This window comes from Dasypus novemcinctus, chromosome 11 (genome assembly GCF_030445035.2).
Source record: "Dasypus novemcinctus isolate mDasNov1 chromosome 11, mDasNov1.1.hap2, whole genome shotgun sequence".
NCBI classification, from domain to species: Eukaryota; Metazoa; Chordata; class Mammalia; order Cingulata; family Dasypodidae; genus Dasypus; species Dasypus novemcinctus.
In genome coordinates, this window is record NC_080683.1 from 53,168,284 (window position 1) to 53,195,088 (window position 26,805).

Sequence of the window (26,805 nt, forward strand, 5' to 3'; positions counted from 1 at the left end):
ATATTCCCCACATTCCAGGTAAGTTTGAATGAACATATCCCCCACATTCTGTCTGGATGTAAGTTTGAATACACATGCAGTACGCTTCCTCCCTGACTATACAAAGTCTATAGAGCCTATATCACTTAATTGGCTTTTGGGAACTAGGCATACTTGAAAATAGAATAATATAAGTTTGAATTCATGCACAGGCCATATTAATTTGAATTGTCATTAGAATGCAACAATTTATTCTGAAGAGTAAATTGACTCTTACAGTAAACTTCAGCTATTTGTATCTTCTGTGAAGTGAATTCTGATGGATAAACACATTTTGTTTTTTGCACTGATGAAAGCTACTATTTCGTGTAGCAGCTTTTAAATTTTTTAACCTTTTGGATGTCAATTTTTCCAAAGCCTTTTCACATATATTCCCTCAAAGAAAACTATAATGTATCTAACTTAATCTTTTACAAATAATTCAATTCAAATGACCATTGGTTTTGTTTTTTTTCATGTATACTTTTAAAAACATTTTTTGATGATCCAATTCTCTAATTTCTTATCTATCATCTATCTATCTATCTATCTCCCCTTCACCACCCCCCACTTTGTCTTCTCTCTTGTGTCCATTCACTGTGTGTTCTTCTGTGTCCACTTGCATTCTTGGCGGCACCGAGAATCTGTGTATCTTTTTGTTGCGTCATCTTGCTGCATCAGCTGTCCATGTCTGCGGCACCACTCCTGGGCAGGCTGCCCTTTTTTTTTTTTTTTCACTCGGGGCGGCTCTCCTTGTGGGGTGCACTCCTTGCACTTGGGGCTCCCCTATGCCAGGGACACCCCTGCGTGGCATGGCACTTTTTGTGTGTGGCTACACTGCGTGTGCACCAGCTCACCACATGGGTTAGGAGGCCCTGGGTTTGAACCCTGGACCTCCTATATGGTAGGAGGATGCTCTGTCAGTTGAGCCACATTCACTTCCCGGCCAGTGGTTTTTAAACCATGTTTACAGTTAACATTTGTTGAGGTGTATGACTGGTTACCTCTTTGAAAAATTGCTGTGCTCAATTTTTTATGGTTTTAAGCCTTTTAAAATTTAAATTGTATTTTATCTTAACACTTGCTGCTACATTATCATCTGGCTGTGCATGGAATCCAGATAACCAAACTTTATAACTGAGGCAAGTACATTTCCCAAAGAAGGCCTACAGCAGTGTTCTTAACCTCTGTTCTTAATAGAGGTCTGTGAGCTTGAATTAAAATTCAAAAAAACGTTTTTCTTGTGGGGATGTGTTAGTGCAAGTGTGATATATTTATTAACCTCTGGGTTATTACAGTGTGAGACAGGAGTTGGAAGAAATTCAGCTGTTGAATGAGGGAGTGACCATAGTTGTAAGGGAGAGCATCCTTTTTTCCTTTCCTTTCACCCAAGTTATTTCCATACCTGCCACAAAAAACTTCATTAGGATACCCGATAATGTTTTTTAAGCCTGGTAGGGTAGAGTGGTATGGGGAGGTTCTGGGAGCACAGAGATCTTCAGCAAAAAAAAAAAAAAAAAAAAAAAGAAATTGTAGGAGTGGAACTGGGAAAGAGCTTAAACGATATGGGTAGTAGTTTGTATATAAAGGACCTAGTTTGCTTAGTCTTTGCATTTGCACCTCAGTCTTAATCACTGCAAGTATTTCTGAATAGTGCAGAACATGCTTAGAAGATGCATGGTACCACCTAAGATAAACATACAAATATATGGGCTATGATGTGGACCATTGACCATGAGGTGCAGCAGTGCTCAGAGATGTATTCACCAAATGCAATAAATGTCTCATGATGATTGAGGAGGTTATTTTTATGGGGGGAGGAGTGGAGTGAGGGGGGTGGGGGATATATGGGGACCTGATATTTTTTGAATGTAATATTAAAGAAGTAAAGACAAAAAAAAATATGGATTATGTTTTATGACTTTAATTCTAATTTTGTAGACATTTTTCCTTCATAGTATTGATTTAGACTAATATAGATTTCGGATTTCATTTTTATTGTTTGCTAAAACTAGCAAGGTAATATTTATGGTCTGAAGTTTGTACTGAATGGTTCTAAATGGGTTTTATGGGATTTATGAGGATTATCATAAATCATAATAATAAATTATTGATTTAGAGAATCAATAATGGTTAAGTAATGCCAATTATATACATTTCTTTAGTTGATTCTTGTAATAATTCAATGATTGATTATTAGTTATTTTGCTTGAGAGTTCTCATTTAGAGAGAGAGTTAGAGAGAGAAAATATATGAATGAATGAAAGCAAGAACATTCCCAAAGAGAGGGGTTGGGGGTGGCAAGATAAGCTAGTAACTACTGGTAACCACTAGAGGCCTCTCTCAGGCCAAGTTTCATGGTTAGTGACACTAGGTTTCCATAGTGGTGACTGGTTTGGTCTTTGTAAATTAAACGTATTTTGCTATGATTTTGAATAAATAGTATGGAAATACTTTTACTTTAGAACATGTATTATAATGTAACCCAAATGTTTTATTTAGTTAATGTATCAGAACAACTGATGATCTTCTCTATTAGACTGGAAACAACACATTAGTAATCTCTTCTCACTCTTTCTTTCTCTAAATAAAACTTTAGTGAAAACATGAAGTCCAAGAACATTGCCAGATGAGAATTACATGTCTCTTTGACAGTATAGAGTATTGGCATTTTAAATTATTATTGATTTAATATGTTATATTTAGTCATTAAGAGAAGATGAGGCTCGCTGCCACCAGCGGATTATTACCAACTAGCGATAAAACCTTGACCAGAAGGGTGAAATATTAAATACAAATGGGTTTTTATGGCTAAGAGACTTGAAAGTGAGTCCGGAGGCTATTCCAGAAGTTATGCTTATGCATGTCTCAGCGGGACCTCATTGACTGCCACAGTAAACAGTGCCTCAAACAGCATGGCTCCTGAGGGAACTAGAGACATCTAGACACTATAGGCAGGGCAGACAATCTCAGGAATTTAGCACTCTGTCAATGGGCCTTTACTTTGGAGTATGTATTCCCCAATGTAACCAAATTAGACTCATTTATAATTTTCCTACTTGTGAACCTGTAATTAGCACTATACTCATTAAATATACATCCCAGAGACTTAAGTCTTTAGTCTGTTCATGCGCGGGTTGAGCTATGAATCTCAGCAGAGGTACAACACCTACTCACCAGTTCACTGAACTCATCCAAGACAGCTAACAAAATGATGACAATTGCAAGCAATTCAGTTCCATCCACCTGCCCCATGGGATTTAAGCCCTCTCTGCTTTGGAGCCAGGGTGGGCATCATCATCCCCAAATCCTCAAGATTGAGGAATGAACAAACATAAGGGTGGAAAGCAACTATGGACTAAAGCAGGCCTATTATAAACTTCTAATATAAAAAATCTATAAGAAATGATTAAAAAATATTCTTAGACTTAATTTTATCTGGGGTAAAATTAAATGCTTTCTTTAGGAGTAAGGGAAATAATGTCTTATTTTCAGGTTGGAATTATTTTAGATTCAATTTGACCTTGAAGAGGAAAGCAGGTAGGGCAGTGTCATCCTGTCTGATGAGAACAGTTTGTTATTACTTCAAACCAAGGATATTAATGATTTGGAACCTGGATCCACCTTTTCCAAGTCATCTCTCCTATAGAATTTTCTTTGTCATGACCCAACTAGTTAGTTGTACCAATTGGAACACATTCTTAGATGTGTTGTTTGGGGTGTGACCAGTATATTTTTTTAGCCCTGCCTGGTAACCCTTGGCCAGTTCCTCCATGATGGCATGATGTTTTGTGTGTTTGAGCATTGCTGTATCCCCAGAGTCTCGAAGAATGTCTAGTTTATAGTAGGTGCTCAGTAAATATTTGCTGAATGATCTTGTTGAATTTCAAAAATAATATGTGGTGTTTTTTTCAATAGAAGAAATTAAAGGAAGAATTGGTATTACTGTACAGAAATATATGTTGAGACCTGCCATCTGGTCTATTTGTGGTATTCGTGGTATGATTTATGTTTTAGATGTCATTTGAAGAAATTTAAAAAAAGTAACTATAAGTTCTCAATTTTAGGTAATGTAGTTTATGTAACAGGACTTAGCATAGTGCCTGGAAAATGTTAAGTTAAACTTGCATGTTTTACACATATCTCTTTAGTATTCATAACATCTCTTCAAATTAGACATGAATGTCATTATTTTATAGATGAGGAAACCGAGGTTTAGAGAAGGTGGCATAATTTACTCCAGACAGCTAGTGAGGGGACAGAGTTGGGTTCATCCCAGATCGCTGACTCCAGAGCCTTTGCTTTTTTGCTATAGCATGTAGCCTCTCAAGCAGAGCTTGAGGAGAATGTATAAGTATTTTTTATATGTGATGAAATAATTATTTGTGATGCTATTTGAATGTAACTTGAAAGTATCACAATATATTGTATTTTTATTTTATTGTATTTTCAGGGAGGAGTAGTAGTTTTAGTTCGTCTCTATTTTGTGGTGCCAGTCTCTATGTCAGAATTTAGTATATGTCCTGATTTAATTCTTCCAGTTGTCCTATATGTTAAGAATGGTTACTCCTGTTTTGGAGAAATGAAACTGGATCTCAGAAAGATTTGAAACTTCCTTAAGTCAGTCAACTAATAAGTGGCAGAGCTGCAGTTCAATCTCAGGTATTAAATTTTTGAGCCCTTATACTTTTTTTAACACAACTCTGCCTTATGTTAGAATATTTATTTTACACTTACCTTATTTCATGCTTTAAAAATTATTACTTGAGTTTTGCTGATGAACCAGCTCTAAATTTCGGTGTGCAATGTATTTCATAAGATTTCAGGAGAGTTTTTTTTTTTACATATGCCCACCTATTTAATGTTTTAAAATATATATATTTCTAAATACCATATGTATCTTATAAATCACCCTACTATATTTCATTTTATGTGGCATTATTTTTTTTCCTTCTGCATGCAACCAGAGAAACATTGAATTATACTGTTACATTTTTCTCTTTCAAATCCTTTTTGATGTGTCCCCTTATATACTTAAATTATTTTGAATTTCACTCAAGATTTTCATTTTGTTTAAGCTATTAGCTTTTGCTTTTATGAGTGGCAGTGAAAAGAAATAATCCATTACCTCATTTCATAGTGAAAGATCTAGGTACATTGTGTGCTTAGCTTAACATTTTAGGTGTAATGTTAAGAATTTATATTTCTGTTCTTTTCTTTGATGGCCAATTAACTTACTCTCTCTTATTAAACTGGTACTTATACTTTAAAAATTGTAGCATGTATACTCTGGTAAGATTTTCTTGCCTCTTTTTACATCTTCGTATTTCAATGTTGTGATAATTTAACTTAAAAAATGTATTGAAACTGTGTCATATAAAGGTTTGAAAAAATATGAATTATAAAGAATACCATTTACCCCTCTCATTTTTCAACTCCAAAATTGGGGCTACCCTGTGGTCATGGATAGTCAAACCTTCCAAACACACACATTCCCTGTTGCAGACTTTTATTGCTTTTTCCTTCATGAACTTGGTTTGTCTCTCCACTTGTTCATATTTTCTTTTATATCTTTGTTATGTTTTAAAATAAAGCTTTTCCATATATCTTTTAAAGTTTATTTCTCAGTATTTTATGTTTATATCTGTTATAAATAGTATCAGTTTTTACTTTTTGTTGTTTTTCCCTTTGCCATTTTCTGTTTTTGAGTCTTGCAGTAGAAGAGATTTTAAAGTCAAAGTAATACATTAACATGGAAATAAAACATGTAGTTGAAAGGTGTTTATAATGCAAAGCAGCATTTTTCCCTCCCTGTTCCTAGGCCCACAACCTAAACATAGTCACTTTAAACCATTTCTGTATTTTGTTCTGTTGATGCCTATTACCATATCCCTAAATAATAAGTTGTACAGGTATTTCTGCTGTAATACAGTATGTATGTTTCTGTGGAGTCTATGGATTCTACACAGTTGCTCACTAAAAATAACAAGGCTTGTAGGAAAAATAGGTTGGGCAGACCCCGTAAAACCTATGCAACTTTGTCCTAGAGCAAGGAATAGTTTGTCACTAGAGTAAGGAAGGTTGAGTTTGTTAAGATAAGGAGTTAAAGGGCAAAATGCGTAAAAGTTGGGAAGAACCTTGAAATAAACACTTCTAAAATAGAGCATATGGGCCAGGTGAACCAATAGGCATAGTGTCTGGTACTGTATTTCTCTGAGTCTTGAGTCAGCTTTGTGATTATACTTTGCCTTTTACTGTTTCTTAGTGGCACAAAACCTTCTTGTGCTGGGGTAAATTACATGTGTGCTAACATAACCAGGTCACTTGCTGCTTCCTCTGACTTAAAAATGTGCTTCATGTTCGTGCTAGAAAAAATGGGTTCCCTCTTGCTTGGTCCATTTCTCATGTGGCTCACTGCTGAATCAGATTGGAATAGGTCACATCTCCGTCTTAGGTATGATGAAGCCTGGGAAATGTATTTTTCATTTTTTTAAGCGTTCTGCCTTGGGAAACTGGAATTAATAATTAGGGGAACTACTAAAATGTTCAACGAGTTTTAGGTTATTCAGGAATAAGAGAGATCTACCATATAGCATGTAGATATGCACATGTATATATACATGTACACAATGTATATGTGTCAAAATAAGTATATCTGATTTATTAATTTTAAACATTATTTAATCCCCACTGACATGAGGATTTAGCACACTTGGATTATCTGTTATCTTTTCCTCATCATTGCCCAAATTTTTATAGGATAAACTAATTATTTCATTCTTGTTTTGATTGCTTTTTGAATTTAAATTTTATATTTAAATCTTATGTTTTGTTCTAGTAAATTCACTTACTATCTTTTGATCTCTCACTGTTTAAGAAACTCTTTCTTCCCTTCCAATTCCCATTTTCTATCAGCTATTTATTCTTTTTTTTTTTAATATGACAAACTATTTTTTAAGAGGTTTAGATTACTTAAAGTAAGTATAAGGGATTCCCATATACCCCATCTCTTCCCCCTCCCACAACTTTCACTAACAATAACATCTTACAATTGTGCTTTTTAACATTTGTTACAATTGGTGAATAAAAATGGAGGCATTGCTCCTAACCAAGGTCTATAGTTTACATTGTGGTTTACCCTTAATTCCAATGTCCTAAAAATGCTCTATGTTCCACCTATTTTTCCCTTCTCCCCTCAGATCCTCCGGTAACTACTATCTTTATAACAGTGTTACATGTTCTTCCATTTCTACAATATTAATAAGTTTACTTTTTTCCATGGTTGCATTATCCCCTTATGTTTGGTCATTCCTCAACCTTGAGGACTCTGGGTTGGTGATGCCCACTGTGCCTCAGATTAAGAGGGGGCTTAGATCTTATGGGGCAGATGGAATTGTTGGCTTGTAGTTGTAGGTACTCTTTATTTTTGGGGATGGGCATTGTCCATCATCATCCTTTTGTTAGTTGTCCTGGTTGAGTCAGATGATCTGGAGAGTATGTGTTGGCTGCAACTCTTATGATATTCAGGGCTCTATCAGCATATGAAAAGACCGAAGATTTAAGGCTCTGAGACATTTAACTAGTAGAGTGCTAATTGTAGGCTCAAAACAGGGGTAAAAGAATCATGTATGGGGAAATTTTATAAATGAGTCTAGCTCATTACGTTGGGGAAAAAGGTTCGTATATTTCAAGGTAAGGTCCACCAACAGGATGATGATTTCAAGGGATTGTAAACCTTGCCTCTAGTGTCCAGATGGCTCTAGTGCCCTTGGGAGCCACCCCTATTTGAGGCTTTGTTCACAGGAGCAGTTAGTGAGATCTGCCTGAGATATGCATAAGTGTAACCTCTGGAATGACATCCTGGCTCATTTTGAAATATCTTAGACATGAAAACTCTTTTGTATGTGATGTTTCCTCCTTTTGGTCAAGGTCTTTTGCCAAATGTATCGCTTGTTGGTGTTTGATATTAATCACTTGGTGCCAAGGAGGCTCTTCCCTGGGAGTCATGTTCAATGCTGGAGGGAAGATAGTTCATTTATTTGCTGAGTTTTGCTTAGAGAAAGGCCACATTTTGAGTAACAAGGAAGTTTTCAGGAGGTAACTCTTAGGTAGTGGTTACTATTAGGCTAAGATTAAATTTTTCACGAACAGGGTTACACGCGTTAATATTGAAGTCTTGGCATATTGGTCTGTTTTGTTTTATTAGGCACTGCCTATGTACTAGAGAGATTCTTGCGCATCCTTTTGGGAATGTAGTAGGACTCCCCATGACGGGAGTTTAATATTTTGTTGTTTATTGTGTGGGCTTCTACCCATTGAGATAACACATTTCCTGCAGTTTGTGGAGGAGGAGTGTAGCCTGCCATTCCCTACTCTGCCATTTTGGATCTTCAGCTATTTATTCTTACATTGCAGGACTGATAACATTAAATTCTGGCCGTTAGCCATTATTAAATTTTCTAACATTTTGGCATAGGTTGATTCTAAACGTTGAAAAGCAGTAAACATTTTTGTTATTATTATGATAGCATAAATATTTTTCACTGTAGAGCCAACCAGGAAGTAAGCTGACCAAGAGATACTTTCTTTACCTTTGACTTCAGACTCAGTGTCAATGCCTCTGAGCAAAGGAGATATTCTGGTATCTAGATCAAATGATATGCCTTTCTTATAATGCATCCATAACTTAGTTTGGCCACTTTTAGATTTTTCATATTCAGGCCATGGAATTCAGAAATAAAAAGGATTCTACTCCTCCAAAGTCCACTGACTTCTTGAACCAGTCTTGAATACCTTTTTCTAAACCTGTGGCCCAGCAGTCTTCAAGGATGTTTCTCCATTTCACTCTTGTCTTATAGACACCATTTCCTGGATCCTATGACGTCCTATTTTTGGTGTTCTTCCTCATTTTGATAGATACATAAATACACACTTAACTTTCTCAGGCAAAAAAAACATAGGAGATAAGCTTTCTGATATTTGTATGTGGAAATTGTCTTTATTTTCCACTCACACTTGTTTGATATTTCACTGATCTAGAATCCTAGGTTCACAATAACTCTCACTTAGGACTTTATTTTTTTTTAAACAAATGATACATATTATTAAAACATACAATTTATCCAAAGTGCTCCTTGGTCCTTGCTCCTGTTCCTGGGGATCACAGTTTGTCTGTCAGTCTATCTATCTATCTATCTATGGGGTATAATCAGTGGTATTTGGTATAATCACAAAGTCATGCATTCATACTTTAGTCATTAAAGCATTTTCATTATTTCCATAATAATAATAAACAAAAAACAGACAAACTAGAAAATTCCTCACTCTCAATCTGTTTCCCCTGCTGTACATAGCTGTTATTTCTGATGATTCTTGCAGTTATTTGTATATTAAGCAGTTTTATTGGGATACATATCATATGATCTACCCAAAGTGTATAATCAATGTCTTTTTTTTAAGCTGTTAAAAAAAGTCCTTTATTATAAAATTATAAAATAAATAGAAAGATAGATCAAAAGAAATAACAAATTTTAAACAAGAGTGCAAAGGCCAGGTTAGATTTAATATAATTAATTATAAAAGATAGCTTGGCAACAAACATTTATAAATGTACATAATAATTTAAATATAAATTAATTATAGAATAATTCTTATTTTTATAGTTTAGCTCTAAATACTGGACATTGTCTCTAAGAATGAAATAAATTATGGATTAGTTATTTAATTTCCATTTGTCATAATTCTAGATAATCAAATTCCTATTTGGAAATTCTTCATGTCTTATTGGAATGAATTACAGCAGATAACGATTTGCCAACTCATAATTTTATGAGGCAGAAAATTGTTCAGCAGTAATCATGCTAATCTTTATTGATCCAGATAGATTATTTTAATTGAAGAATATTAGTAAGAAAGGTTTAAATATGAAGTATTCAAAAATATGTCTCTTCTCCAGTCCTCCTCAATAGAAGCAGGTGTTTATTTTGCATGAAAAAAAAAAAAATAAAGAATACTGATCACAGGAACAATTTGCCAGTTGTACTGAGTAATTATTGTTCATATACTATAATGATGTTATTTTACATTTATCTGGTTTTCTCCAGCTCTCTTTTGGTTGCTGTTTGCATGGAACACCTTTTTATCAACCTTTCACTTTTAACCTGGTTGTGTCCTTATGCCTGAGGTGTTTTTCTTATAGAGAGTATATAGATGATTCATATTTTTTTAAATTCTTTCTGTCTTTGTCTTTTGACTGGGGAGCTCAATCCATTAATACTCGGTTTTATTACTGTAAAGGCATTACTTCATCCATTTTGTCCTTTGGCTCTCTATTGTCATATTGTTCTTTTGTCTGTCTTCTTACCCTGTAGTTACCCTTCCATACTTTGCACTTCTAAACTCTTCTCCAAATCTCTTACTCTTGTTTTTTCCTTTCATGCTGCAGCACCCTCTTTAGTATCTCTTGCAAATCAGGTCTTTTGGTAACATATTCTGTCAGTTTTTGTCTGTGAAGACTTTGAACTCACCGTCATTTTTGAAGGACAGTTTTGCTGGGTACAGAATTCTTGGCTGCCAATTTTTTTCTCTTTCAGCACCTTAAATACATCATACCACTTTCTTCTCTCCTCCTTGGTTTCTGATGAGAGGTCAGCACTTAATCTTATTGAGGTTCCCTTGTATGTGATGCTTTGCATTTCTCTTGCTGCTTTCAGAATCCTCTCTTTACCTCTGATAATTGTCATTGTGAATATTAGGTGTCTTGGGGTAGGTCTATTTGGATTTATTCTATTTGGGTGCATTGTCCTTCTTAGATATTAATATTTATGTCCTTTATAAGGATTGGGAAGTTTTTGGTCATTATTTCCTCAGATATTCTTTCTGCCCCTTTTCCATTCTCTTCTCCTTTTGGGACACCAATTATGCAAATGTTTCTATGTTTCATGTTGTCACTTAATTTCCTGAGACTCTGTCCCATTTTTTCCATTCTCTTTCTCTTCTCCTGTCTTTTCCAGTTCAGGTATTCTGTTTTTAAAATCACTAATTCTATCTTCAAGCAATTCAAATGTGTTCTTATGTGCCTCTAATGTATTTTTAATCTCATCCATTGTTTCTTTCAGTCCCATAAAGTCTGTTACTTTTCTTTGCAGGCTTTCAATTTTTTCTTTATGCTCTCCCAGTGTCTTCTTATTTCTTTAGTCATAATTTCTTTGAATTCTTTGAAGTGATTTAGAGTTGTGTGATTATCACTGATTCATTGTATTAAATCCTATATCTCTTCAGGATATTTGGTTTGCTCTTTTGGCTAGGCCATCTCTTTCTGTTTCCTAGTATGGCTTGAAATTATTTGCTGATGTCTAGGCATTTGAATACATTGGTGAGTTTACTCTAATGGCTAATTACCCTCTCTTGCCTATTGTTTTTTTTTTTTCCCTCACAGCTCTTCCTTGATATTTAGTTCACCTTAGTACTCTCAGTTTTATTCTTAAAATTGCCCAGCTTAAGTTTTCTGAAGCAGGCCGGGGACTCACTAATGGGGTGTAGATAGAGATACAAAGAGCAAGGGGTTGGATACAGAGAGCAAGAACAGTTTTTGTCCATGGAATTTCCAGACCAGCCAGCAGAAGTGCTAGTCAATGCGCCTATCTATGGAGGTGTTTCAGTTCACTTTCCTATGTTGCGGCTCTGTTGGCTGAATTCACTGAAGAATAGTCCCCTGACTCCCCCTCCCTTTTCCCTTGATACACCTGATGGGGGGAAGATGTCTGTTCCCCTCTCAGTTGGCTGTAGGGACCGAGGTGTTTTACCCCAGCCTAATACCTTGGGTCTGGGGCATGAGAGCCCTTCCTGGCTGCCCCAAGAGTTTGTTAACTCATTGTTGTTTTGACTTCTTTGCCTATCTGTCACTCACCCTCCTGGGAGTTTTTGTAGCATGATCCTCGTCAGCTGACCCTCAGAGCAGATTCCTTGGACAGCTTTTGGCTTTTTCTCTGTTGTTTTTGTGAGAACATTCAGCTCTGCTTATTAGTCTGTCACCATTTCCCACAGTTCTCCTCACTTAGGATTTTGAAGATAATGCTCTATTATTTGCTTACATCATACTGGGGTAGAAAAGCTAGCCAGAGACTCATTCTTTTGTAAATGATCTCCATGCGTTTGTTCCTATGGAGACTTTTGTGAACCTTTTTGTCTTTTCTACATGGAAATGTCACAGGTATGAGCCTAAATGCAAGACTATTTCACTTATACTGTTTTGTGTCTTATAACTTCCCTCTGGGAACTTCTTACTGATTTAAAAATAATTCTTATCTTTTCTCTTTTCAATCTTTTCTTTTCCTAAGACTCTTTCCATTGGGTGATTAAACCTTCTAGATTGATTCTCTGTCTTGCTCATCTTTTCTTTCCTCGTTTTTGTCCCATTTTGTTTTTGAAATGTTTTGGACATTTCTTATAGTTTTTCTTTTAATTCTTCTTTTGAATATTTTGACTTCATCAATCACATTTTTCTTTTTCTCAGTTCTGTTTTGTGGCCTTCTGTCTTCACTAGTTCTGGATATACTAATTATTTAAAAAATATTGTTCTATAAATATCTCTATTTCCTCAGTAGTTTATTTGAATCTAATTTTTCTTTTTTTAATGATGGCTAATTTTTCTGGATAACTGCCTGATACAGTTTTCCTGTTGGTCTCTTTTCTCAGTAGACCTCACTAGTATGGGAAAAGTTACTTAGATCTCTGCACAGGAATGAGGTTTTGCTTCTTTGCTTTTGAGTGATTGGATAATAAGTCTGTCCTTTGGCATGGGTGTGTGTGTGTGTTGCTTCTAGATGTGCAAATGAACCGGACTTTATCCTTGATATCAACCTTCCCTGTGTAAGTCCAGCTCTTCAGGCAATTTGAATGATTTCATCAGAGACTAGTTTTGTTTTTGTTTTTTTTAACTTGGGGTTTCTCTGGGGCAATAGTTAGAAAGATGTGTTTTATTTTGGGGGAGGTGGGACAGTTGGTACAGCTGTGTTATTTAGTTCCCCTGTTTACATTGCAATTCTCCCACCCACCTTCTACACCTGCTGATGAGCCCATCTTCTCTCTGGAATCTCTGGGGACATAAGCTTCCTCCTCCATTGTAATCACCACCCATGTGACTGGGCTTCAATCTCCTCTGCTCTTTGTTTATATTTTCATCATACATTCATTCACAGGAAACATGGTTCAGTGTCTTTCGTCTGATCATACTACCCCTCCTAAACTTTGTTCTTTTTACTACTACAAGTTTTTTTCCTTTATATTCATTTCCTGTCTTGAGAGAAATGGTAGACAAAAACATATGGTCAGCTCTTCATCTTGAATTGGAAATCTTCTCTCTTTTTTTTTTTTTCATTTTTATAACAGGAAGCATGATGATTTTGTGTATTTTAGTCTATTTCCTGGCATTTTACCAAAATATTATTCCTTCCAATAGTTTCGTAGTGTTTTCTTGGATTAACTAGGTTGGCAATCACTGTCCATGTAAGATCATTTTGTTTCTTTTAAAATCTATGTACATATTTTTTCTTGTTTTTCTAGAACTGCTAAACAATGAATGACAGTGATAGCAACAGATACTGAACATGATATTTATGAAGCCCAATCTTGAACTGACTGAATTATTAAGTAGAAAATGGGTACTTTATTACATAGATTTATGGCCTATTTAGAAAGATATCTTAAATGTTCTGCATAGTGCATGCCTTTGAGTGAATAGACTGGGAATTTACATCCCTAGTAAATTGTGTCTTTTACCAATAGCTGAAATTCAGAATTGGGGGTGAGAAAGTTAGCTTTCTGAAATAGTAAGTCCTTGCAGTGGGGTTAACCAAATTTTAGATGAGAAAGGTAGTAAATCATTATTGGACAGCAAAATTAATAAGTGTCTCTTAACAGTAAGTCAATGAAAACAAGCCATTTGGCTGGCAGCTATAATCTTTCAAGTCAGTGAAGACCTAGTGAAACAACGATAACTGGAAAGATACCTGTAGCTAAACTACAATTCATTGTAAGAACAAAACAGTCTAGTTATTATGTAGAAGAAAGTAACTGCTTGATTGTTTTTCATTTATTTTTAATTTTTAATGGTGCCTTAAGAATTTCTTTATAGATATTAAAAGACACTTCTGATGTGAAAGTTGTGGAAGTTGAAGGGAAGCTGATTTTGTCTCAAAGTAAAAGGAGTCTAGATCAGCTTTACCCATGAAAGGATTTTGAATCTCTTGGAGCTACCAAAAAATTAAATGAGCTTGTAGCTGTGAGTCCCTCATTAGTGGGACAGACTTGAGGTCATTTGGTAGGGATGTTAAGAGAAAGATTGGAGAAGTTAGCATAAACATTTTCTTCTTCTAAAATTGTGTGAAATAAGAGAAAACTATCCTTTAGCTTTTTGGAATAAAAAAAGTATTATATTTCAACATTATATAATGTAATAATAGAGCTAGCACATCTTATGTTTTACACAGAATTTACCTTATGTATTTCTAATAAAATACCTTGTGTCCGTAGATCTTTATTTGTTTTCTTTTGCTGTCTTTATCTTTTCCTTACTATAATCAGATAGCATACTCTTTCTTCAGTTTTGCAGGTGGAACCTTTATCAAGTCACTAAGTTCTATATTGAATTTCTTTATCACACCTCTGGCATCTGCCTTTTAAATTTAATTTTCACTGCTGCTTCTATTCCACCTCTTCTCTCCTTGCTCCATTCTGTCCTTATATTTTGACTTAAGCTGGACAGACTGTAGTACCTCTTGAACTGTCTTTTCTTTTACATTCTCATTGATTTATTCAAGCCTTTATGATTTCTCTCTAGGCAATAGTGTCTTCTAGCCCTTCTGAAACCCTTTCTTCTTGCCAGGGTAATTTTTCTAAACTGAAAACTGTTTATATTACTCCTATATTTCAAGTGCCTTCAAGTTGCCTTTGAGACAATGTGAAAAACAATTATGACATTTGGTCCTCCATTATCCAGCCTCAGTGTAACAGTCTGATGCCATTTTCTGTCATATTCTCCACACATACTTGGTAGTCCAGCTAGTCCAAATTATTTGCAGTTCCCTGAACACCTCCCGTTCTTTGTTACTACAGTGCCTTGGCACATGCTGTTTCCTCTGCTCTTTCTTATCTTGGATGGATCTAATATCCTAATTGTCTTTCAACAGTTCACAAGTTATCCCATCCAGGAATCATTTCCTTCTGTGTTTTCCCATTATCTTATAAGTCTGCCAGAGTCCTCCGTTCCGCACGGTACCTTAAATTCTCTCAGAGGAGATTTCCCTTTGTGTTGTAGTTTTTAATGTTCTCATCTATTTCTCTCACTAAACTCTGCATTTTATCTTTGTTTGCTAGTAGGTATAACAGTATATAGTAAGTATGAAATGAACTTTCGTTTCCTGTTCCATAAATATATGAACTTTTCACTTACCTGGAGATAGGTTTTGTTAGAATCTCAGTTTTCTATCATGTGCCTATAAATCTTGAAGTAAATAAAGATTTCTAAGTAGTTGAAGTGGTTACCATAACACCCATCCATAAAAACACATACTAAATTCTATTAGAGACCCTCTGTCATAGCCCTTCACCTCTTACTTTGCATAGAATTCCAATAAATGGAGCCCCCATTAGATTAGAAGTAACATATTAAGTTGAAAGTTGGGAAATGAAGGGAAGGAAAGGTTATGTTGCCAAAGGGATGTTAACAAGACCAAAGCTGATATACTGACAGCCTGAAACAAGAGAAGAAAATAACTATAAAAAATACAGGAGAACTCTTTTTTTAAAATTTAAATCAAATCAAAGACGTTTGTAGTCATCTAATATAGAAACAAATCCAGATATCTTAGTAGTCTTTGATCGTATGGTATTATATAATTGTTTTCCAGATTGTATCTGTCATCACAAAGAGATGAATTTCTATTCCATATATTGTGTTTGTAATACAGTATTATTGCTTATAGGTGTGTGTGCGTGAACTCTCAAATATGTTGAATAAGTCAGCCCCCCTACAGTGATAAATAAATGAGTTCTTGCTAATTTTCTTTCTAAAAGCTGTAGTGTACTGGTGCTTTGCTTCTAATCATTAATTTCTCTTTAGTTATAGTCACATTACTAATGTCATTAAGTGATCTTGTAGGGTATTTTTCTATTAATTTCTTCTTTTGTTTGTCAGATTTGGAAAATAATAAAATGACCCCTTTCTATTGACTCTTACTGTTTTTCTTTATTTCTCTTAGTCTGAAATTAGTTATTACACATAAGTAGCCTTATACTGAGACTGCCTGAATCCTCATTATATCACTAATTCTGATACCATTGTGTATTGACTCCCTCCAAAATTTTTCAAACTTGTCTTTGACTGGATTGGTGGGAAGGATAAAAAGAGAAGACCAATTTTCCATTTTTGAGGTTGAGATATTGAGGTGTGACAGATATGTATAGTAAAATGACTACAGGTCCCTGAGCTGGGATTTGGAGCTCATAGTCTTCTTGCTGGGAATCACTTGAGACATGTTTCTCAGGTCTCTTAGTGTGGTTAACCCCGCCTTTTTTTCAGAGGGAAGGTTGGATTGATGGTGTCAAAGGGTGGAGAGGGATTGACTAAACTGTGAAATAGCCTTTTATCTGTGAGTCTAGGTTTTCATTAGTATTACTGACCAAAAGGATGTTTGGAAATAAGGATTTTTTGTTTTTAATTAGTCTCTCTAGGGATGAGAGACTTATTTTTGAAGAATGGAATTTTAAGGAATCCTGACAGCCTCATTTTCCATGTGACTTAAATATTTTGGCAGCTGAGTAAAGTTTCACAACTAGAAGTCTGAGCCAGACTTTCCAGTGGCTAAACTGCTTTTTGGGAGTTAGATACATGGGTAACTCGTGTATTTGCTTTCAGGTCAGAGTTCCCTTTTGTGCCTCTAATGGAACTCCTATGCTCCTTCTTTCCAAAGAGTTCAAAAGGCTTTCACAGGGGTTATTTTTTTTATCATGTACATTTTAAAGATCTTCACTATTCCATCACATATTTATGCTTTTTAGTCAGGTCAACTGATGCCTGCATAAGGGCTGCATAAGGTTTCATTATCTTTGCAAGAAAGAATTTTCCTCCTCTTCTATAGCACTGTAAAAATATAATGCTATTGTATTACCACTGGTTTACGACTGAGAAGGAGAGATTGATTGCTTTGCCCAAGGTGCTATGGGAAAATAGGCAAGTAGCCAAAATGAACATACTGTGGAAATCATCCAGTTCAGCTCTCTACACTGCAGTATGAAACTCTTGACAGGGCATTGAGCCCCTACCAGATTCTTCTTGTAATATGAGGCAACCTTGTTGTAGTTTTAGTTGTTAGAAAGTTTTCCATTGTTGGGTTGTCATTTGCTTCCCTATAACTTCTGCATATTAATTTTTACTTTCTTCTTGTAGATTTGTATCTACTTCTACATGACTTGTCTTCAAATATTTGAAGACAGTTTATTAGCTTTCTCTTAGTCTTCTCATCTCAAGGCTATGTAGTGTTGTGGAAGCAGAGAGATTCATTGATCGCATATTGAAGGCCAGGACTCAGGAATATTCTTGAGAAGGAAAAAAAGATTTATTACGACCGGCTGAGCTTGGGGACTCCTGTAAAAACACTCGAGCCCCGAATAGGATCTTTGAGTCCCTTTTATACAGAGGATGTAGGAGTGGAGGGTCAAATGGTGCTTTATTAGTTTCTTTAGAGTTTTAGGTGTTTGTCTGAGTATCAGATAGATCTTGAATTAACACATATCCCCTACATTCCAGGTAAACTTGAATTAACACATTTAGTCTGCATCCTCCCTGAATATCCAAAGCCTATTGTGCCTATATCACTTAATTGGCTTTCCGGAACTAGGGAGACTGGAGTGGTTGGCATAGTTATGAGAGGCGGGGCTGCAGATTTTATTGTTTCCATGTACACATGGCTTATGCTGGAATCTTAAGTTTAGCAAGCTTACGCACACAGCCCAGGTTATTTATGAAGAAACACACAGCCACCCCACACATATCATATTAGTAGTCTGTACATCCCTTTCAGTTGTTACTTAAATCACTTGATTTTCAGATTCCTCACCATTCTGATTACCATTCTCTGGAAATACTCTCAATATCCAATCACTTTTTTAACTGCAAATGGCTTTAAGGTGATACTTTAGATATGGCCTGATTAGCCAAATGCCTAGTACTAGTGTTTTCTCCTGCTTCTCTTATCATGACCCACAGGGAGATCTGGGCTATATAGGTTACTTTTTGGCATTTCTGAAAAGATAATGAGTTCATATCATTGAATATGTTAAGCAGATACACCTATGTAAGGGAGGTTACAGATAAAAACAGAGTACAGTGGAAGGATGATCTCACACAAAAAAATTAAAAGGTCTAGAAGTTTTAAAAACACCTTTATGAAATACCAATATAGGGCATATTATGGTGCATAATACTTGAGTGAATGTTCTTCTTTTAAAAGGGTACTTAGGTGTTTTGTTCTTTGACCAATCACTGGATAAACTTGGAAGAGTAAAGCTAAAGACTCTGTCTTACATCAAAAACTTTTATTTCACAAAATATTCAACAGCATTTTCTTTCATGTCAACATGATAGCATGTCTCCATGTTTGCCCACATTGTTTATTTATTCTTTACAAATCAATATTTGGGAAAATACAACTAGGTTGTTAGAAACTGTTTAAAAACCCTTTCTCAGTACTGTTATTAGCTTTATTTTGCCAACTATTCTCTTCTTTTACTAGGATAATGTTAATTGTACTTTGTTAGGTGATCTTAGCCATTTATTAGTGTTTTGTTTTGTTTTTAAATGGAATATTATTTACTGTTAATCTAAAATCAAGGTTTTGCAATGTATATTGACCTTACTATAAATTCTAGACTGTGCTGCTGTTAGATTTTGCCAAATTAACTCAATGAGCGTTTTTGTTGTGTCTATTTTAGGACAAATACTGCTTTGGTGACTATGTTGATGACCTCCCATTGTAGTCTATGGAGTCTTTTTTTTTTTTATGAGGTAGTTGTTTTTTTTTAATGTGTGGGTGTTGTGAGATATTTAGTCCAGTAATATGTGGCATCCAAGGATATTCAGTGAGAGGGTTCTTGTATTACAAAGAAAGGATGCTAAGAAACCAAATCTCAAGTAAATTATGGCCTGCAATATTTCCACCCTTGGGCAAGGGAGGCTTCTTGAAACTTCCATGGTTGTTAATCTTGAGGAAGTGCATGCATGGTCATATTAGAATGAAGCCTCTAGGCATTTTATCAAGCCAAGGGTAGAAAAGTAGGATCAATTTGCATCCCATTTTGCCCACTGACCAAAACGATGATGGTAGGAATAGATCAATTGTCTGCTGGGTTTCTTGACAAGCAAATGCAAGGTGTGAGTCATTAATATTTCCCTCCTTTGATTTTTCCGATTGTTTCCCCAAAATTGTTCACCAGGAAATATACAGTAAGAAGTTGAATTTGCTTGGATCACTTAACTTGTTTTGGAGAAAGGGTGATAAAGGCTTCCAGCTGGAGCTGTCGGTTTTTTCTGTAGCAGATGCCTGTCTTAAGTCATTCTGAGGAAAACCTGATACACTCCTTCATTCTCTTCCTATGGTTAAACATACTGTCCTGGATTTCATAGGATCCCAGGCTGTAAGGCATCTGCATGGTCTGGTTAGTACACAGAGCTCTGGGGCATGGAGAGGGATCTCTGGCCCTGGTTTTTCTACTGGTCGCTGGATGACCTTGGGCAAGTGAGTCACCTTTCTCTATTTTCTTTCCTACTTTATGAATTTAGACTTTCTTTTTTATCCCTAGTCTTAAAAATAATTTGCCATAATTAAAGAAAGATTAAATAAGAGGTGCTTGTGTGAGTTAACACCTAATCATACAGATAGAGTGATTTTTCAGATTACTGTAGTAAATTACAGGACCCCAAATAGGTTCAGTATGTGTTCGAGATTATCTCTGTTAAATAAAAGCTGTAAGTCTGGTCCAATTTATATAAATCAGTTCAGTCTCTTTTGGGAAAAAGCAATATACTTATTTATGTTGTTCAAGTAAATTGTGTCATAGCATTAGAGAAATCCAGGAGACACTAAAGAATGGTTTAGTTACTTAAACTATGAAAGTCCTTTAAGGGAGTCTAGATGATTCCTGTGGACCCTCCAAAATGATCTAGTTAACCATAATTTTTAATTGTGTCATTATTATTTCATCTCTTTAGGGCTCTCACATTTGAATATAATTTTGTGTTGCAAAAAAATAGTGGGTGAATTATGGTCATCCTGGAAAAATATCTGGGTTTCCGTTTACATATATTTGATTTCAGCTTTTGTATCCCAGAAATTTCTTTGCCTTTAAAGTCCTATTAGCTCATTAACACTCCAGTTCTTATTTTTGTGTGCCCTGTAAGACTTCAGTAACCTGAGCCAAATCCTGAAGTTAATAACACAGTCTGCTCTTAGTTGTATGACCATAAAACTCCTTAAAGGGAATTCTATGATAATGAATCTAAAACTGTTGTTCTGAGGTAATAGTGTGACCTTGATTATTTGATGTGAGGTTTTGAAATTTATAAAGCTCTCTACTAATGGTAGAAATGGTATCTAATACGAGTAAGTCTCTGACTCATTGTAGTTCCCTTTTTATTCCTGTGTGCCACAGAAAGAACCCACTGTGAGGGGTTCGGAAATATTTTCCCCTATGATTGTGGGCTGACAGAGTGGTTACTTTTTCCAACCACCATAAGTGATGATTAGGTCCTTAGGAATGACTTTGGGGTACTTTCTGAGCAAACAGCAACAGCCTTCCAAATAACTTACAATAAATAAAGTATGTAAGACATTTTTCCTCAGCCAGATGTAATGTTCAATAGAGGAATAAATTTAAAGAGATCTCCCCCAGGAAAATTTGGGAAATGTCTAGATGGACTAAGAAGACTGTCCTCCTGTTACAAATAAGCAAACTTTTTTCTGCCTTCCAGGAGAGAATATATGATGGTTCATTTAAATTTTGTTTTTATGATTAATAAAAAAATGCATTGATAAAACCCAAAAACTTCAGGATTTTTGTTCATAGATCAGTGAACCTCATGGAACTGTTACTGAGCTTTTTTTCCATTATTCAAAAAAATGTTTAAGCAGATAGTGGCACTTCCATTCATTTTTCTTTACTGTTTATTAACTCATCTAATTTTTCTAAATTAAATTGTATTTTACATATAATAGGGAAAAATCAGATTCCCAGGGGTATTCTAAAGATGGCAGTTTACACCTGTGCCCCTGAGCTTCTCTCTACTACCTAAAATACGAACTTCAGGGTTTTTAAGAGGAGGAAAAATCTAGCGGACTTGTCCTGAAATGGTATCTTCTTTACATGCATAGGGATATTGTCTTAATTTTGCTTATTATGATGGACTTGGAGGGATGAGGGGGGCTTTATATCTGCCATAGTTAGCTCTTAGTGCTGCCACTACTGTTTAAACAAGACCTGAGCCAGAAGAGTCATGTGTGCAAAGACCAGAGGTGTACTTGTGACTCAGTCTGTGGCCAGCCTGGGCTTTAGGTAGTCTTTAGGTCTTTGTTCTCCTCTCTGCAGGATGGAAATTAAAGAAATAGCAGTGGAGAGGTCTAGTGTGAGGACTTCAATGTTGCCAGAGAGCTAGACTTGAGAGTCTGAAAACGCCTCAGGGAAGCCTGGCACCTGTCCAGTCACAGAACTATTAACTAAAACACTATATAAGACATCCTGCCAAACTAAGCACATTAAGGGCCTTCTCAGTAAAATTTTCCAATTTGTTTGTTCAAGATATTTTCGTTGAGCACCTTCTGGAACCAGGAACCAGGTGTTCTAGAAATGGAGGACATAGTAGCAAACAGAACAGAAAACACCTTGCTCTCTTGGAGTTTAGATGCTACTGGGGAAGACAATCAGTAATCAGATCTACTAGTATATATTTATGTCAGGACACAAATTTTATGAAGAAAAAATGCAAGAAGTTAAAGGGATAGTGAGGTAGAGGGAGGTGCTTTATTAGATAGTTGATCTGGGATGATTACTCTCAGGTGGTGCCTTTTGAGGAGCTATATGAATTAAGTAAAGGAGGAAACCATGTAAATATCTGGGGAAGGAGTAGGTAGTATTGATGGCAAGTACAAAGGGCCTGAGGCAAGAATGTGTTTAGCCTTTTGGAGGAACAACAATAAGAATGATGTGGCTGTCATAAGAGTGAGAAGGCATTGTTGGAGATAAGGTTGGAGAAGTAACTGGTGGCTAGAGCAGGCACAAAATAGGGATGCTTGCTCTAATTATTATTAATCAACACTAATCTGTAATTTCTAAATAATTACAAGAGACTAGAAAATAAAAAGTTGTTACAAATATGGAAAGGAAAAAAATATAATTATTTGTATTTTAGAGGACATGATTGAATGCTTGTGAAACTCAGAAGACTACATAAAGTATTAAAATTAATAAGAATACTGAAAAAAGGTACTTGATACAAGTCAATATTTTTTTAAAAAGCCAATGCTTTTCTCTATACTGGCGATAGCTAGCCAGGCATAGAAAATCATTTTTAAAATCCTGTTCATAACAGCAACAAATAAACTATAAAATACTTCAGGATACATTTTACAAGAAAGAACTGGGAAACATGAAGAAAATAATAAAATCTCATGGAAGGCCTTAAATCAAGACTGGAATGTACTGTGCTCTTCAATGGCAAGGCAATATCACATAAACACCATTTACTGCAATCCCAACTTGAATCTCAATGGAGTTTTTTAGTTTTTTTAACTGTCTAAAAATATGAAAACTTTATATAGAAGAATAAATGCCCAAAAATAGCTCAGAAAGAAGAGAGACGAGTTTTCATTAGATGAAATTAAAACCTATTGCAATGCAATGGACTCTATCTTATAGCTAGGAATTGACATGTAGATTCAAGGACTGGAAACTTTTTGATAGTAAATATTTTCAGCTTTGTGCACTCTGTCTTAACTGCTCATTTCTGCCACTGTAGCATCAAAACAGCCATAGATAATATACAAATGAGAGGAACTGACTGTATTTAAGATGGTGGGTTGCCAACTCATGATATAGATCATGTTACCTCAGGAAGTAAAAAATATAACAACACATTTTCTAGCACAAGGGCTTATCCATATCACACAAATATCACTGCATTTCAAAGGCATATTTTTTCCTTTGGTAGTTAAAACATTGTTAATACATAAAGATGATTTACCATCACATCAATAGCAGAGATTTCACATCATAATGGTGACTAACTAGGTTTTTTGAGCTGTAAACAGAAAAGTAGGCATTCCTCACAACTAATAAACTAATTGTGATTCTATAGTAGATGTATTTTATAGATCTAGATTTTAATTAGTATTTTTCCAAAGGTCTAGTCTTTCATCAGAAAATTAATATGCAGCTCTTCTGAATGAATTCCATTTATTATACTTACACACATATTTATATTCTCTCTATAATATATATACACATACTCTTAATTTATTGCAAGCACATTTTAAAAGCACAGCAGAGCTGTGTGGGGGATCAGGTGGGGGGCTGGGGGAGCCCAGAGGAGTTACTGCCTGCCCTTTTTACAGACTCCCTTCCTTTCTGGCACTGGTAGGGAATGAAAGGAGAGGTGTGAACAGCTGCGGAGTTGGAGTCTCTGTCAAGAGCCAAAGCCAAGTGGGCCCCTGCCCAGGGCTCCCAACCCAGTTCTGCCTAGCCTGTATGCAGGCTGATCTTCCTGCCCAGCTATCCTGGGCCTGTAGGATATTGGAGGGAACGTGACTCCATCATCACCCAGGTAGAGGGGAAGACCTGCTGCTTACCATGCAAGATCTGGGATCAAGTCCTCTCCCAAAAAGCCTTGTGGATGTATTAGCTTCACAACCCTTTTCTGCTATTTTCCCACCTACATGTTGACCAAACAAGCTCTTCCAACCAGGTTGCACATGCAATGAGAAAGCCAACACTATTGCTAAGTTGGATCTGCTCCATTGTCTTCACGACCAGTCCTTTCCACTCCCAGTGATCTCTCTGTTTCCATAGGTGACAGACAGAGATCTAGGAAGGTCTGCATGGTCACTGACCTGAATAAAATCCTTCCCTATAGCTCCTTTAAGCCGATCAACAATGCTGACTTCATAGTGCCTGTAGAGATTAAGGGGACCACTCAACCAGGCATATGTTCACAAGAGGCCATATGTGGATGAGTTCCTGAGAAGATTGGGGGACTCTTTAAATGTGTCCCCTTCTCTGGCTAAGTATGCTGACCCTGAGATGGATCTGTTGGACTGATGTGGGGTGTTCTGGGTCTGCTCATGAGTCCTGTGTGTACCACCAGGGCTATTATGTCAAGGAGCTCAAGCCCCTTGTGGAAGTACCTGTGGAAAACCTTCGTTCTGGACAACTTGCTTGTCTCTTACATCTTTCAAACAGAGAATGCAGTGCCCATGCAGTCTTAATTTAATGAGATGGCAGATACTGAGTTGCTGAACCTGATCCCAGTTTGAGGAGTTAAGTAGAGCAGAGGGTATCTATATTGGTTTCAGGCAGGTATGGGTCCCTTAGCCTTCCTACTTCCAAGCAACGGCCATTCCAGTGGAGGAAGAATCTGTGCTGCCCTCTTCCCTTTTAGGCTTGTTCAAGTGCCTGCAGTGTGACCTCTAACCAGAGCCTAGGATGACTTGGTGGGAGTGTCCCTGCTGATTATGCATGAAGCTCCTGCCAGAACTCATCTCGCTCCCTCAGAATCCTGGCCTGCTTGCCTACAGTTTCTCAGCAGAAATGCCATCCCCACTTCCTGCTCTTATTTTTTCTCTGGAGAAGCAACTTGGCCAAGTAAATCTAAACAGTATCCATGAATGTGTACCAGAGCTAAAAAAAAATAAAATAAACCAACAAAAACCCATAACAGAAATCCAAGCCAAAAATTGACTTTAATCATATCATTTTCATTATTTGGTCATATCACCACCTGAATGTATAATATGCATAATAATATAACAATATCATAGATAGAATTTACTATTTTATATTTTCATTTAATATATTTTTCTACTGACTTTGAAAAATTCTTTCTTCCCCTCTCTTCAACTCCCCCTGAATATATCTAATGGTAATAGCAAAATGTATGTATTTTCTATTTTCAAATATCAAGGGATTTTGGATTTCTTGGACGTTGTTTCTATTTTGGCACCATCTTTGAACTTAACTTATTAGCAGGGCAATACCTGAAATGTCCTAATTCTAATCACAAATCAAAATTCCATTTCATTTCATATTCAGAGGCTTAGATTTCCACTTTATTTTTCAAGGTGGCTCATAATGTTTATCACCCTAGCTGTCTCCAGGGCAATAGCCTTTTTCAAATAATTTTAGTATCACTTTTACAAAATGCTTTTTGTAAAACATACACTGAAACATATTTGAGAAATTCCCACCTGGAATGAAAATGTGACCTTCATCTAAACATTTATATTTTTTATATATCTTGGGGAAGGCCATTATTGCTCCTACCTGCCTCTGAATTCTTCTGTCTGGATAGTGGTTTCTGTTTATCAGAAAGAAGTGCTTCTTATTACTTTGAACCAAATTCATCTTAATTAGGCTTTCCTGGCTCAAAGGGATTGCTTAAACTTTCTTTAGGTAAAGGCCATGTCTGTTTGGAGTTCTTAATCTCTGCATTTTATCTACTTTGTTTGTCAAATGTCCAGTAAAATGGAGTACTACTGTATAGTCTCAATTTGTTAGATCTCCTCTTTGATAATATACTAAGTGTACATTTTACCATCAGGTTTTATTAAGAAATCTCTAAAAGGAGCAATTCCTTTTTATTTCCTGAAATTCTAAACTCCAGCAAACCAAACAGAACATAAATTTAAAAATTATATAGAAGATACAATGTCAGTCACCACAATCTGGGAACTTATTATCCCATGAAGAGACTGAGAAAATAGTTTTAAAAGAGCAATGTGACTATATAATCGACTATTGCCAGGTGGGGACTTAACTTGTTGATGGCTTTGATTATAGGCTTTAAGATAGAATCAGAATGTTTGTATACCTTACCTGGAGGAGCTGGAGTTTAAAGTTGTGTGTAAATTCTAGGGGTGTTGTTCTGGTGGATTGAAACTATACCCCAGAAAAACATATTCTTAAATTTAATCCATTCCTGTGGGCAATAGTTCATTTTAAGTAGGACCTTTTGATGAGGCTGTTTCAGTTAAAGTATGACACACTCAGGATGGCTGTTAATCCTGTTGCTGGAGTCCTTTATAAGACAGTGGAATTCACACAAAGAAAAAAGAAAGCTACAGGAAGCAAGAAGCTGAAACAGAACCTGGGAAAGAAGGAAGAGACCAGGAAAAGCTGCCATGTACCTTGCCCTGTGCCACAGAAACCAAGGATCACCAGTACAGATGTCACAGTCTTTCCTGGAGAAAGCATCCTTGATACAGTGCCTTGATTTGGACATTTTCCTGGCCTCAAAAACCATAAGTGAAAAAATTCCCATTGTATAAGCCAACCCATTTCATGATATTTACTTAAGCTTAGGAAACTAAGAGTTGAAGTGTTTTGAAGGGTTTTTGTTGTTTAATTAGAGAAGTTGTAGGTTTACAGAAAATTCATGCATAAAATACATAAGATGTAGAGTTTCCATATACCACCCTGTTATTAATACCTTTTATTAGTGTGGTATATTTTTTTGTAATTCATGAA

At 35.9% G+C, this 26,805-nt stretch overlaps 1 protein-coding gene and 1 pseudogene across 4 annotated transcripts in view; both read left to right on the top strand.

The window, feature by feature from the left end:
- Nucleotides 1-26,805, top strand: part of BCKDHB (branched chain keto acid dehydrogenase E1 subunit beta) — a 355,891-nt gene that overhangs the window by 119,593 nt on the left and 209,493 nt on the right. The window lies entirely within an intron of this gene.
- On the top strand, nt 19,755-24,654 carry LOC139440054 (carboxy-terminal domain RNA polymerase II polypeptide A small phosphatase 2 pseudogene; annotated as a pseudogene).